The sequence below is a fragment of the Chlorocebus sabaeus genome, chromosome 21, assembly GCF_047675955.1.
Source record: "Chlorocebus sabaeus isolate Y175 chromosome 21, mChlSab1.0.hap1, whole genome shotgun sequence".
NCBI lineage: Eukaryota > Metazoa > Chordata > Mammalia > Primates > Cercopithecidae > Chlorocebus > Chlorocebus sabaeus.
In genome coordinates, this window is record NC_132924.1 from 5,132,204 (window position 1) to 5,147,159 (window position 14,956).

Consider the following 14,956-nt stretch of genomic DNA (forward strand, 5'->3'; position numbering starts at 1 on the left):
CTCCGTTGACGTCACAGGGGCGGGCCTTCGGTGACGTCATGAAGGTGGTCCTTCGGCTTCCTTGCAGGATGGCGTTCGGCGCCGTCACTTGGGTGGTGCGGTGCTTAGAGTTAGGTAGTCTTCTCAGAGTGGAGCCTGGTAGCCGCGACCTCCCCGCCAGGTCCTGTGTGTTGCTAGCTGGAAAAGGGTGGCTGACAAACTCCGACCCGTTCACAGTGTTTATGTGGTCAAAAATAGAAAACTATGTCCGGGCGCGGCCAGCGGGAGGAGCCCTTCAGGCCAAGAGCAGCATGGCGCGACCCCATCTCTGTAGTCCTACCTCAGCTCCCCAGCTACTTGAACCCCAAGGTTCAAGGCTTCAGTGAGCTATGATCCCACCACAGCATTCCAGCCTGCGAGACTGAGGTAAACCCTGTCTAAAAAAAAAGAAAACTAACCAAGTGTGCACTGCTTAAAGAAAACATGAGGCTGGCTGGGCCCTGTAATCCCAGCGCTTTGGGAGGCCGAAGCAGAAGGATGGATGGCTTGGGCGCAGGAGTTCGAGACCGGCCTGGGCAACATGACAAAACCCCCGTCTCTACAAAAGATACACAAATTAGCCCAGCGTGGTGCGCGCCTGGCTTAGCTTTTGTATCTTTTGTAGAGCTGGGCGGGGGGGGGGGGGTCTCGCTGTGTTGCCCAGGCTGGTTTCGAACTCCTGGGTTCAAGTGGTCTTCTTACCTTGGCCATCCGAGTTTTCGGGATTACAGGCTTGAGCCACCGTGCCTCGCCTGGGTTAGGCTATTTAATAGCATAAGAAAGTGTTAAGTGGCTCAGGCCTGTAATCCCAGCACTTTGGGAGGCCAAGGCGGGTGGATCACCTGAGATCAGGAGTTCGAGACCAGCCTGGCCAACATGGTGAAACCCAGTCTCTACAAAAAATACAAAAATTAACAGGATGTGGTAGAGCATTCCTGTAGTCCCAGCTACTCGGGAGGCTGATACAGGAGAATCGCTTGAACCCAGGAGGCGGAAGTTGCAGTGAGCGGACATCCCACCACTGTACCCCATCCTGGGCGACCCAGCGAGACTCCAAAGTTTGACACCAGCCTGGGCAATGTAGTGAAACCCTGTCGCTACAAAACAAAAGACCCAGGTGTAACTGTGTTCACCTGTGGCCCCAGCTACTTAGGAGGCAGGAGAATCACTTGAGGCCAGGAGGTCAAGGCTGCAGTGAGCTATGATCATCCCAACTACTTTCCATCCTGAGCAACAGAATGAAACCATGTCTCTGGATAGCTAGCTAGCTAGCTAATCGATACGTAGTTTTCTATCATAGTTTTTTTTCCTAGATTTGAACATGTTTTTCTAAAGTAGCATTCAACACATCAGCATTTTACAGTGTTATTGTTAATATTATGTTTTTCTGAAATACAGTATCCTTCACAAAAGCAGTTTTGTCTTTCAAAGCACATAGATAGGACCTCAAGTGAATTTGTCTGATGTTGGCGACCTTGGTACCCTTTTGTCCACTTCATTGGAGCAGTCAGTCAATAATTTCAGGTTACTATTGGTCTTAGAAGAAGAGCTCAAAGGCAACAAGCAAGGGTGCTGGTGTCCAGTTACCTTCTAGAAGCATTTTCACCTTCCCTTAAAGTTTCCCTTGATGAACATAGAAGTACTGTATGTAGAATTGACACAGTGCTGCCCTGGCAACTGTATATTAGGCCAAATTTACATTTTTTACCTTTGTGAGAGGCACCCTGGTAGGCTAGTGGAGTTACACACACAGTCTGATCTCAGCTGCACTGTCCAGAGATGCAACACGGTCCAATCAAATAACATTCTCTGAGCCCGTTTCTTTAGCTGTAAAGTAAGAATAACAATTATATTCATCTAAAAAGACAGCTTATTGTATTTGAGTGGTCTTTTATTTTCTATGAAACTGTCTTTAACACAGTAATTATTTTCATTTCCATACCACATTTGTTTTTTGTTTTGTTTTTGATTTTTTTTTGAGATGGAGTCTGTTTTTGTTTTTGTTTTTTTTGAGATGAAGTTTTGTGTTGTTGCCCAGGCTAGAGTGCAGTGGCATGATCTCCACTCACTGCCACCTCCGCCTCCCAGATTCAAGAGATTCTCCTGCCTCAGCCTCCTGAGAAGCTGGGATTACAGGTGCCCACCACCACACCTGGCTAATTTTTTTAAATTATTATTTTTAGTAGAGATGGGATTACATCATGTTGCCCAGGCTGTTCTCAAACTACTGACCTGAAGTGATTCACCCGCCTTGGCCTCCCAAAGTACTGAAATTATAGGCGTGAGCCACTGAGCCTGACCTTTTTTTAAAATAAGGATTTCTTGGCCAGGCGTGGTGGCTCACACCTGTAATTCCAGCACTTTGGGAGGCCAAGGTGGGTGATCACCTGAAGTCGGGAGTTCAAGACCAGCCTGACCAACATGGAGAAACCCTGCCTCTTCTAAAAATACAAAATTAAACAGACATGGTGGTGCATGCCTGTAATCCCAGCTACTCGGGAGGCTGAGGCAGCAGAATTGCTTGAACCCAGGAGGCGGAGGTTGCAGTGAGCCAAGAACAGGCCGTTGCATTCCAGCTTGGGCAACAAGAGTAAAACTCCATCTCAAAATTAAAAAAAAAAATTCCTAAAATGATATTTTCAGTATTTTATAGATGATGTGTGTGCAGCAATCTTAATAGGACGTTACCTGACACTTTGCAGGACTAGAAGATGATGGTGGCAGCTGATTTGATCCATTTGTCTCTAATTCTCTCTTTTTTTTTTTTGAGATGGAGCCTTGCTCTGTCGCCCAGGCTGGAGTGCAGTGGCATAATCTCGGCTCACTGCAACCTCTACCTCCCGGGTTCAAGGGATTCTCCTGCCTCAGGCTCCTGAGTAGCTGGGATTACAGGCACGTGCCACCATGCCTGGCTAATTTTTGTATTTTTTTGATAGAGATGGCGTTTCACCATGTTGGCCGGTCTGGCCTGGAACTCCTGACCTCAGGTGATGTGTCTGCCTCGGCCTCCCAAAGTGTTGGTATTACAGGTGTGAGCCATCGCGCCTGGCCCAGATGTCTCTAAAGCTAACGTGAGATGTATTGCAGGATCATAGCAGAGTGAGTTGCTGGTATATCCACAAGGAAATGAGCATGGAACTCTCACAACAGCTGCCTTGAGTAGTGTGTGTGTGCTGTGCTTGAATACCTCACCGCTCATTTATACACAGGCTTTCTGGTAACTGAGTCAACAGTATCTGTTTCATAAATAATGTATCCCTACCTTCCTTCCTTCCTTCCTTCCTTCCTTCCTTCCTTCCTTCCTTCCTTCCTTCCTTCCTTCCTTCCTTTTCTTTCTTCTTTCCTTCTTTCTTTCCTTTTTTTTTGAGACAGGGTCTTGCTCTGTTACCCAGGCTTGAGTACAGTTATGTGATCTCGGCTAACCACAACTTCTGCCTCCCGGGTTCAAGCGATTCTCCTGCCTCAGCCTCCCAAGTAGCTGGGATTACATGTGCCACCACTCCTGGCTAATTTTTGTTGTCTTTTGAGACGGAGTTTCACTCTTGTTGCCCAGGCTGGAGTGCAATGGCACAATCTCGTCTCACTGCAACCTTTGCCTTTTGGGTTCAAGCGATTCTCCTGCCTCAGTGCCCTGAGTAGCTGGGTTTACAGGCATGCGCCACCGCGCCTGGCTAATATTGTATTTTTAGTAGAGACGGGATTTCTCTGTTTTGGTCAGGCTGGTCTCTAAACTCCCGACCTCAGGTGATCTAGCCGCCTTGGCCTCCCAAAGTGCTGGGATCACAGGCATGAGCCACCGCGCCCAACCTAATTTTTGTATTTTTAGTAGAGATGGGGTTTCACCATGTAGGCTAGGCTGGTCTCGAATTCCTGACCTCACGTGCTCTGCCTGCCTTGGCCTCCCAAAGTGTTGGAATTACAGGCGTGAGCCACCATACCTGGCCAGCTCTATTTCTTTAAGCCTACACATTTTGCACATATTAAAAGTATTTGAACATACAATTATCCAGCTTCCCTTGTTTATGTATGCTTGAATTTTGTATAATCTTGAATTTTTTTCCAATCTAAGCTTTATTTTATCCCCTTCTATATTCGTATAGCTTTAGGTGGCTGTCTTCATTGAAAGATTTTTCTCAAAAGCCTTAAAATAGAATACAGTTCTTGGCAACAATTTGAAAGTTATTTGAGGAGAAGGGAAGATTTATAATGATGATTCAAATGAAGCAAACTCAAAAGTAATGAAGCAAGACGGAGGAAAAAGCAGTATTCACTTGAGCACATCCCAAAAGAATAACATTTCAAATGTAACTAGAAAAAAGTTCACAATAGAGAAAAAAGGTCACAATAGAGAAATAATTATTAATACTCAAAATACCTTTAAACCTCCACTCAACTTTTGAATGTTTTTGAGCAGGAGGTGGCTGTAACTCTATGATGGTTCCTTCAATAATGACCATTTTCTTTTTCAAGATGATGATGATTCTCCACCTTCTAAGAGACCAAAACCAACGAGCCACTATAGCCACCACTCTTGGAACCCGCCAATGCTGGGCAACGGAAAGTGAAGGAGTTCAACTCTGGTAAGTTCTCAGCGAAATCTACAACCTTTTCCTTCATCTTCTGGACTCTCAATGTGACTAATGAAAGTTACAACATGCTCTGCAGGGGGAAACGCTTTAGCATGTATTACTGCATTGTAATCTCATCTTTGTAAGGCCAGGAGCATTTTGAAAGTCACATTACAGACAGTGTTTAAATATAGTTTGAATTTACCAAAGCATAGAACATTGTATTATCTCATATTAATTAGTTGGCTTAAAATTAGTGCTAATGACTTAGTAATTCAATGATTTCTCTTAGCTTTAAAACCTTCTTTATTTCAGAAGCATTTCACCTCTTGGTTTTCATTTTTGCTGTGTGTCACTGCCTACCAGCTGCTAATTTATTAACTCCCAGTGGTTCATGTGTCCTGTGAAGGGACTGCATGAGATTTTAGTAGCAAATTATGTTGATGATTTGTATTTTAAATAAATAGTTTGAATGAATAGAATATTAAGCTTGTAAAAATTTTAAAATAGTATTTTAATATTCTACTGTGTCATAGTCACAATGATTGGATGTATATTGAACTTATATGTACATTAACTTGTTATATGTTTATATTCTTTAGCATTCTGACTTGCAACTATATATCTGTTAAGTCTTTTTTTTTTTCCCCCAAGAAGATTAGACTCTTGATTTATTGAGGCATCTGTTAAGTGGCCCAGGCCTGTGTAGGCGGTGAGGTTAAAACAGGAAGAAGGGTGGTGAGAGGCAGGGGTGTCAGGATTAGATTGGAATACTTGGGGGTGCTCCGAGGCTTCTCAGGTTTCCCTGGTCCTGGCTGGCTGTGCTGCTGGCCTGGGCATCTGATGAGCCTGCAAGGGTGAATCCCAAGAGGTGGGTGGTCCAGGGGCTAGGGCAGGGACTTTGGAGTCACGCTGTTGTCTTTGAATTTAGACTCCTACACTTAGTAGCTGTGAACTCTCCGTGCCTCAGGGACCTGCAGAACTGTGCTCTGTCTGAGCCAGGTCCCATCCAGGCATTGGAGATCCATCCAGAGGGAAACCACTATCTACTGTCTTCTCAAGCAGAGCCTTGTCTCCTTCTAGGCCCTCACAATCCAGTGGAGGAGGTGAAACTCATCTGCCTCCGTCCCTCTGGTCGCGGCTCATGCCAGGTGCATCAGTGGACATGGGCCATGCTCCTGGGCTTCTGAAATTGGAGAAGGTTGCCAGGCTCAGGTAGGTACATTAGAGCAGCTGCTGCCCTCTGGACACAGTGACAAAAGAATACTCTGGGCCTGGAGCCCTGGTCTGGGGCATCGGGCAAGGCTCTTGCACTTCTTGGAGCCCATTTCCCCATCTGGATAGTGTGCTGATTCTATCTCCCTGTGGGCACTGAGGGCTCAGTGTTAGAGAGTCAGCATCTGGGGTTTGGGCTGTAATTCCCCTTCAGCCCCATAGCTGGGGGGAGCCAGGGACTTTGTCAGGATTAACCTAGGTGTCATTCTAGCTTCCTGCCCCTGGCTTGGGCTCAGCATCTGAAGTAGTCTAGGCGGCAGGTGGTCCTGGTGGGGGTTGGGGCTTTTCCCCACTCTGAGGTCACACCCAGAGCCAGAAATGTTGGTGCCTGCTCTGGGCAAAGGTGCCAGCCTGTGCAAGAGGAGTGAAATTCCGTCTCAAAAAAAAAAAACCTTCCACCATTTCAAGGGGCTCACATCTCTCTAAGGGCCTGGTAATTGGCCTGATCTGGCCTGCACTTGGCCCCCAGGGTGCAGGTAACACCCCACCTTACCTGGCTTCTTTCTGCCAGGGCCAATCTTCAGACCTCAGGACTTTCCAGCCTATCCCACCTCCCTCTCTGGCCAGCCTTGAGCCCTTGTGGGTCCAGCACATTTTCCAGGCTGTCTCCTGGTTGTCCTTCTGCCTCAAGGTCTGGCTCATGCTGCTCCACCTCCCACTCACCAAGACCCACAAGGACCACTCCACACCCAGCTCAGCCCCATCCCCTCAGATAGTCCTTTCTCTTTCCTCAGGTGGCCAGGTGCATATCTTGGTGTCAGGACCTTCACTGCACCTGAGAATGCCTACTGGTCACCTCGGTGACAGAGACCAAGGCATTTACTTGATATGACTGCCCTGGTTCAACTGTCTACATGGCCAGGGAAGAAGTCAGTAATAGGCTTTTGACTTGCTGAAAGGATCAGTTCTCCTGGCCCCATGGTCTAGGGATGGAGGATGCTGCAGGAGATGCACCCCTTACTTCCCAACTGAGGACTGTGGGTCATCTCAGGGCAATTTCACAGTCCCCACGTGCCCCACCCCCTCAGCTCTGCAAATACCAAGCAGCGCAGCCTGCCTAGGGGACAGTGGGCTCAGGGGTGCCCAGGTAGTCCCCAGAATGCCCTTGGCAGGCTCCTCACCTAGGTGCTCCCACAGCTCTGTAGCAAGAGTTCTAACCTTTTTTGACTGTGGAGCCTGCTGAGAATAAGCTGTGGACTGTTTTCCAGAAAGGCATGTACATGCTGTCCATGCAAAACCTTGCATTGTGGCCAAGCGCAGTGGTCACGCCTGTAATCCCAGAACTTTGGGAGGCCGAGCCGGTCAGATCACCTGAGGTCAGGAGTTCGAGACCAGCGTGCCCAACATGGCGAAACCTCATCTCTACTAAAAATGCAAAAAATTAGGCGTGGTGGCGGCCACCTTATGGGTGGCCTTACACCTTACAGCCTACTCTGGAGGCTGAGGCAGGAGATTCACTTGAACCCGGGAGGCAGAGGTTGCAGTGAGGTGAGATTGCACCACTGCACTCCAGCCTTGGCGACAAGAGCGAAACTCCATCTCCAAAAAAAAAAAAAAAAAAAAAAAACCTTGCATCCTTTGGGGGGGCTCATCACACCTCCCTAAGGGCCCGGTAGTTGAACCCCTTGGACCTGAGGGTGAGAAACCTTGCTTCAGTTCTTCCCTGGGTGATCAGCCCAGGGTAAAGAAGGAGAAGCCAAAAAGGAGGACCCATGAGAAGGGCCCCCTCCTGGAGTTTGAGGCCCATTCCCTCCTCCCCTGCCTGTCCTCTGTCCAGGTCTCCTCCCTGCTGTGCCCCACTCCTGGGGCCATAAACATTTGGAGCTGTGTTTTTCTACAGGCTCCTGGGCACAAAGTGGGCAGGCTCACCTGGAGGGGATCAGAGTAACATGGGAGGAAATGAGGGGGAAAGCTGCCCTGGAACCCCGCCTCTCTTCCCCCTCATGTCATTGGGGTGCACTCCTTCCTCACCTCACTCAGGCAGCGACATGGGTTCCATGTGAGTGCTGTCCTGCTTCCTCTGCTGCCTGTTTTTTTCCTTAGGGCTATCATAAAACTTTCTCTTTCCCAGCTCTGCCAATCTGATGGGACATTGGGCTTCCCTCTCACAGGGTCCTGGGGACAGGCCCGTCCTGTATCATACCTGCAAAGAGACCCTGTTTTTCTCCACGGCTTGGGGAGCAGCCAGGTTCCATGCGTGAAACGCAGATCTGAACCATACCAAGCTGGGGTTGGGGTCCACACTCTCTTCTACTGAGAAGGAGCTAGGGATTCCAGCTAGGTGAGAGGGAGAGTGGGCAGAGCCAGACCAGACCAGGACTGATCCCCTGGAAAAAGCCTGCCATCAAAGGCCTTGGTGAGTGCTGGGTGTGGTGGCTCACTCTTGTAATCCCAGCAGTTTGGGAGGCTGAGACAGGTGGATCACTTGAGGTAAGGTGTTCAAATCTAGCCTGGGCAACATGGCAAAACCCCATCTCTACTAAAAATACAAAAATTAGCTAGGCGTGCTATGTTCCTGTAATTCCAGCTACTCAGGAGGCTGAGGCAGGAGAATTGCTTAAACTGGGGAGGCAGAGGTGGAAGTGAGCCAAGATTGTGCCACTGCACTCCAGTCTGGGAGACAGAGTGAAACTGTGTCTCAAAACAAAAACAAAAAACACCATGATATGGCTTTGGCAGAGAGCCTGGCCCGGCAGTGCCTTCCCTTGGGTTTCTCCTGGGTAGGCCTCTGCCACGAGGAGGCGCTTCGTTTTGCCTGTCCATGGCCCACAGCAATGGAATGTCTGCTTCCGAGGGTTGGGTGGGGGACTGCTGGCAGAACTGGAAACCTTCTTCAGGTGGGTTTTTTGGTTTGTTTTGTTTTTGTTTTCAAGATAGAGCCTCGCTCTTGTCACCCAGGCGGGAGTGCAGTGGTGCAAATCTCAGCTCATTGCAGCCTCCACCCCCCAACCCCGGGTGCAAACAATTCTCATGTCTCAGCCTCCTGAGTAGCTGAGATTACAGGTATGTGCCACCATGCCCGGCTAATTTTTGTATTTTTTGTAGAGATGGCATTTCGCCACGTTGGCCAGGCTGGTCTTGAACTCCTGACCTCAAGTGATCTCTCCTCCGCGGCCTCCCAAAGTGCTGGGATTACAGACATGAGCCACCGAGCCCAGTCCCTTCAGATGGGTTTTGAGGCTTTACTACTAGGTTCCCGTGGCTGCTGCAACAAATTACCACACACTTAGTGACTTAAAACAACACGAATGTATTCCCTTACAGTTCTGAAGACCAGAATTCTAAAGTAAGTCCCACTGAGGCAAGGTGGCAGCAGGGTTGTTGCCTTCCGAGGCTCTGCGGGCGAATCTGTCTCCTGGCCCTGGAGGCGGCCTGCACTTCTCAGCTTGTGCTGCACGTCCTGAATGACTAGAGTTTCCTGCTTCCGTCACTACACCTCCCACCCTCTCCATCACCTTCTCTGCTCTTATAAGGATCCGGGTGAGTACATCAACCCTGCCAGTACAAGCCAGCCAAAGACCCTTAACTTCATTATATCTGCAAAGCCCCTTTTGCCATATAAAGTCATGTTCACCAGTTCCCAGGATTAGGATATGGGCATCTTGGGGGCATCAGCCTGCTACAGCTAGGCTGCAAAACTGTTACACCCTCCTGGTGTTTCAAAGATTGAGAGAAAAAGGGTTGGCATTTTTTGCTTAGGGGTCCCTCTTAAACTTGTACCTTTAAGGTCTGGGGTCCCCTTTAACCTTATGTTTTTGTTTTTGTTTTTTCTTTTTTGAGGTGGAGTGTTGCTCTGTCATCCAGGCTGGCAGTAGCATGGTCTCGGCTCACTGCAATGTCTGCTTCCTGGGTTCAAGTGATTCTCCTGCCTCAGCCTCCTGAGTAGATGGGACTATAGGCACCCACCACCATGCCTGGTTGTTTTGTATTTTTGGTAGAGATGGGTGGGGGTGGGGAGGGGGGTTTTGGCTATGTTACCCTGAGCTCAAAGCCATCCGCCTGCCTCTGCTGCCGAAGTGCTAGGATTACAGGCCTGCACCACCACACCCGGCTGCTGTAAAGTCTTATTTCCACACAGCTGAGACATGTTTTAGTAAGTTTGCTAAAAGACCCCTGGAGACCTCCTCATTGTGGCCTCCCTGTTACTGTGTTTAATTTGATTGAACTTTTCTGCCCTCCTGCTTTTCAATTTCTCTAATAGTCTCTCATTAAACCAATTCTAAGAACCGCCAAAGAAGGGAAAATTTTTTTTGAAAGCAGTAAAATGATGTGGACTGTTAGAATGTAAAATATATTAAATACGTTCTTATATGTTAGTGCTGCTCTGACATAGGGATGTATTATTGAGAATCAGCTTTTGCTCAGTTTTCAGAGAAATGGAATAATCGTATTGCTGATCTACATAAGCAAGTTGAAGAATTGTCTGAAAGAAAATATGGTATGTCTAAACTGGAAAAGTCCTGTAATCCTGTGTTCATGAGCATTTACACAGTGGAGTTACTCTTCATCATGGGGGTACCGTGGACAGGCCCAGGGCTGCCGGTGAGTCATGCCTCCTTACACGTTTCTCCTTGTCAGGTGCTTTGTAGTGTCTAAATATTGGAAACATTCTCTGTTTCTAAATTGCTGCAAAGCTAAGGAAAAGTTGTGTTTCTTTATTTATTAGCATTTCTTTTAAACTTTCAGCATGGAGATTGGGAATTTATTTACATATTTATTGCAAAGCCCTGGATCTTAGGGATTTCATTGAATTATTATTATTATTATTTTTTGAGACAGAGCCTCACTCTGTCGCCCAGGCTGGAGTGCAGTGGTGTGATCTCTGCTCTTTGCAACCTCTGCCTCCCGGGTTCAAGCAGTTCTCTGCCTCAGCCTCCTGAGCAGCTGGGTTTACAGGCGCCAGCCACCACGTCTGGCTGATTTTTGTATTTTTAAGAGATGGTATCATGATCTTGGCCAGGCTGGTCTTGAACTCCTGATCCACCTGCCTCGGCCTCCCAAAGTGCTGGGATTACAGGTGTGAGCCACCGTGCCTGGCCAAATATTATTTTTTTAAATGAATTGTTTCTCTTAGTCTGCTTTGTTAAATTTGGAATTTGTCCGGGCGTGGTGGCTCAAGCCTGTAATCCCAGCACTTTGAGAGGTCAAGACAGGCAGATACTTGAGGTCAGGAGTTCAAGACCAGCCTGACCAATGTGGAGAAACCCCGTCTCTACTAAAAATACAAAATTAGATGGGCACATGTCTGTAATCCCAGCTACTTGGGAGGCTGAGGCAGGAGGATCGCTTGAACCTGTGAGGCAGAGGTTGTGGTGAGCCGAGATTGCACCATTGCACTCTAGTTTGGGCAAAAGTAGCAAAAGTCTATCTCAAAATAAATAAATAAATAAATAAAAATTCAGTACTCACCAAGGTGCCCCTATTGTCTCTACTTTTATCTTGATGCATCACTGAGTTGACATTAGATTTCAAATTCGTCATTGCACTTACACTATTCTGTCCTGAAGCCACCTTTGTATAATGATGAAAGAAATTAGCAATTTGTTGTTATCCTCTGTCTGTTGGTATATATCAAGTGCTTACCTAAAAAGAGCAATAACCAGTGGAAAACATCATGTGTTTTACTGTTTTTACTTGGATGACTATTTACTTGTAACCTACTAGCAAACTATAAAATTGTATGAGATGCAGAATTTTAACTGAATTGCTTTAAGTGAACGTTTAAACATGATAAACCATATTGGTGGTATTTATGTTAATATACTTAAAGTGAACATTTTTTTCTTTATCATGAGTAATATAACCTACTCCTCAATGAAAATCTAGAATTAAATTTGCTAATGAATTCAGTAACATTTCCATAATATTTTTAGTTACATGCTTAAGGTTCTCTTAGTGTTTCTCCTACTTTTTAATAGCTTATGCCTTTTTTGCCTTTGGTTTTTTTTGGTTCATTTTAAATTAAAAATCTCACAACATGTGATACCTGGAAGCAGTGTAACGGTCTCACCTGGTGGTAAGACCGTAGGCTGTGGGGACACAGGCTGGCCATGTCTCTTCTCCTGTCTGAGCTTTAGTGTCCTCTTTTGTGGTCATGAGAACTGAAGATCTATCTTGAAGATTTGATAAGACACTAAAGTGCTTCATATAATACCAGGCATATACATGCACAGTAAATGCTTCCTTCTTACATTTTTATTGATTGATTGATTGATTGAGACAGAATCTTGCTGTTTCACCCAGGCTGGAATGCAGTGGTGTGATCGTGGTTTCTGCAACATCCGCCTCCTGGGTTCAGGCAATTCTCCTGCCTCAGCCTCCTGAGTAGCTGGGATTACAGGTGCCTGCCACCATGCATGGTTAATGTTTGTATTTTTAGTAGAGACAGGGTTTCACCATGTTGGCCAGGCTGGCCTCGAACTCCTGACCTCGTGATCTGCCTGCCTCAGCGTTCCAAAGTGCTGGGATTAAAGGCGTCAGCCGCCGTGCCCAGCCTGTCTTTTCTTATCACAACCACCCTTGGTGATGAAATGTTAAATATGTACTAGTGGATATTATTTTGCTTAATGTTGCCTAGTGAATATTAAGTATTCTTACCTTTCAGACATGAACTTATGAATTCAACAGGTGAAGATTTACAACTTGATTAAACAGCTTCAGGAGGTAGGTCTTCAGTGTTAAGTCAGATTAGAAGATTATGTGAAATAATTATTTAAGGTTTAATATTGAATTCTTTTAATGGTACCCTCCACATGAAATAATATGCCTCTAAGTATTAATTATGTGCCAGGACAAGAGAATTCATGTTGTCAAAATTCTCATACTCTCTAGAACAGTGAACTCATTTTCTTTTTATTAACCCATTAGAAATACATGTAAATATTGCATTTACAGTTAGACAGAACTGGAAGAACAGTATTTGTCCTACTTTTGAGATGCAAGATTTATCTGGCGTAATGCATTGAACAGATTATTATTGAAGTCTACACCAGTCAACTGAACAAGCATTCATCAAATGTCCGTGATACATAGGACAGAAGGTTTTCTTTTAGAGTATGGAACCATGCATATTATCTTTTAATTAGATTTAGTTAGATATGTTTTTAAAGAAATAGAAATATAATTGATTTTCTTGTTTTGGCTCTGGAGTGGGGATGAAACAGAATGGAATGACACTGTTTAGATTTACTAAAATGGAAGGATAACCAGTGAGATCATATCCCGTCTCCCTGGACCTTTGGCTTTTACAGGTTGAGCTATAAGAACAATTAGAAAAAGGGATAGCATTTAAACACAATATGTAGAAAAGAATAATTTCTACATATTGTGAATAATTGCACCTGCTAGCAGTTCTTTTTTTTTTTTTTAGATGGAGTTTTGTTTTGTTGCCCTTGCAGTGCAGTAGTGTGATCTCAGCTCATGGCAAGCTCTTCCTTCTGGGTTTAAGCTATTCTACCTGCCTCAGCCTCCCAAGTAGCTGGGATTACAGGCACCTGCCACCATGCCTTCCTAATTTTTGTAATCGTAGTAGAGTTGAGGTTTCACCATGTTGACCAGGCTGGTCTTGAACTCCTGACCTCATGTGATTTATCCACATTGGCCTCACAAAGCGCTGGGATTACAGGCATGAGCCACTGGGCTTGGCCATAATTTTTTTAATAATGTTGTTTTATTTTAGGAAAGTAAATACAATGAGAGGACTTAGCTCCAGTTTTCTCTTACTGTGTTTTGTTTGTTTGTTTTGTTTTGTTTTGAGATAGAGTTTAGCTCTTGTTGCCTGGGCTGGAGTGCAATTCCGTGATCTTGGCTCACTGCAGCCTCCGCCTCCCTGGTTCAAGCGATTCTCCTTCTTCAGCCTCCTGAGTAGCTGGGATTACAGACGCCCTCCCCAATGTCTGGCTACTTTTTGTATTTTTAGTAGAGATGGGGTTTCACTGTGTTGGCCAGGCTGGTCTCAAATTCCTGACCTCAGGTGATTCACCCGCCTTGGCCTCTCAAACTGCTGGGTGTGAGTCACTACAACCGGTTTTAATGGGATATTTCACTACAGACTTTGATAAACAGAATATTAGCATTTTTGCTGTTGTTTTTATTTCACTCATCATTTAAGGTTTAACATTGAATTCTTTTAATGGTACCCTCCACATGAAATAATATGCCTCTAAGTATTAATTATGTGCCAGGACAAGAGAATTCATGTTGTCAAAATTTTCCTACTCTCTAGAACAATGAACTCATTTTCTTTTTAATAACCCATTAGAAATACATGTAAATATTGCATTTACGGGTAGACAGAACTGGAAGAACAGTATTTATCCTACTTTTGAGATGCAAGATTTATCTGGCATAATGCGTTGAACAGATTATTATTGTTCAATTTTTTGAACAATAATATTTTTATTTTATTGCTATTTTTCTTTAGACTCAATTATATTAACAGAAATAAAGATAAAAGTATAAAAGTTAAAGACCAATACAGATTTAATAGTTATTCTATTCTACATATTGTGTTTAAATGATATCCCTTTTTCTTTTTGTCCTTATAACTCAAGCTGTAAAAGCCAAAGGTCCAGTGATGATCCCATACCCTTTTTTCCAGTGTCATGTTGAAGATCTTTATGTAGAAGGCCATTCCAAAGGAACTTTTTTTTTGTGGTGGGGGATGGGGTTTCATTCTTCTTGCTCAGGCTGGAGTGCAATGGTGTGATCTTGGCTCACTGCAACCTCTGCCTCTTGGGTTCGTGTGATTCTCCTACCTCAGCCTCCCAAGTAGGTGGGATTACAGGCGCCCACCATCATGCCAGCCTGATTTTTGTATTTTTAGTAGAGACGGGGTTTCACCCTGTTGGCCAGGCTGGTCTTGAACTCTTGACCTCAGATGATCCTTCTGCCTCAGCCTCCCAAAGTGCTGGGATTACAGATGTGAACCACTATGCCTGGCCAGGAATTTTTTGTAAGAAGACTGTCTACTAATGGAATTCCTGGCCTGGAGAGGATATTGCTGTCAAAGGAATGGATTCATTTTTTTATTAAAAGGTAAGACTCTTGGATTCTTATTGGACTCTGCTCTCTGTTCTGAGTAATAAATTTTTTTC

At 45.4% G+C, this 14,956-nt stretch overlaps 2 long non-coding RNA genes across 5 annotated transcripts in view; both read left to right on the top strand.

The window, feature by feature from the left end:
- The first annotated feature begins 5 nt into the window (after positions 1 to 5).
- On the top strand, positions 6 to 12,847 carry LOC140709632 (uncharacterized). Its single transcript, XR_012090285.1, has 6 exons — positions 6 to 405; positions 4,489 to 4,598; positions 5,670 to 5,801; positions 9,126 to 9,341; positions 10,227 to 10,403; positions 12,466 to 12,847. It is a non-coding gene; the product is annotated as an uncharacterized lncRNA (long non-coding RNA).
- A 1,530-nt stretch (positions 12,848 to 14,377) lies between these two features.
- Positions 14,378 to 14,956, top strand: part of LOC140709631 (uncharacterized) — a 33,415-nt gene continuing 32,836 nt past the window's right edge. For 2 of the 4 annotated variants that reach the window (XR_012090282.1, XR_012090284.1), the window contains exon 1: positions 14,379 to 14,897. This is a non-coding gene — a long non-coding RNA (uncharacterized lncRNA). Of the gene's footprint in view, positions 14,898 to 14,956 lie in introns of all 4 variants that reach the window. The other 2 variants (XR_012090283.1, XR_012090281.1) reach the window with 2 other exon arrangements.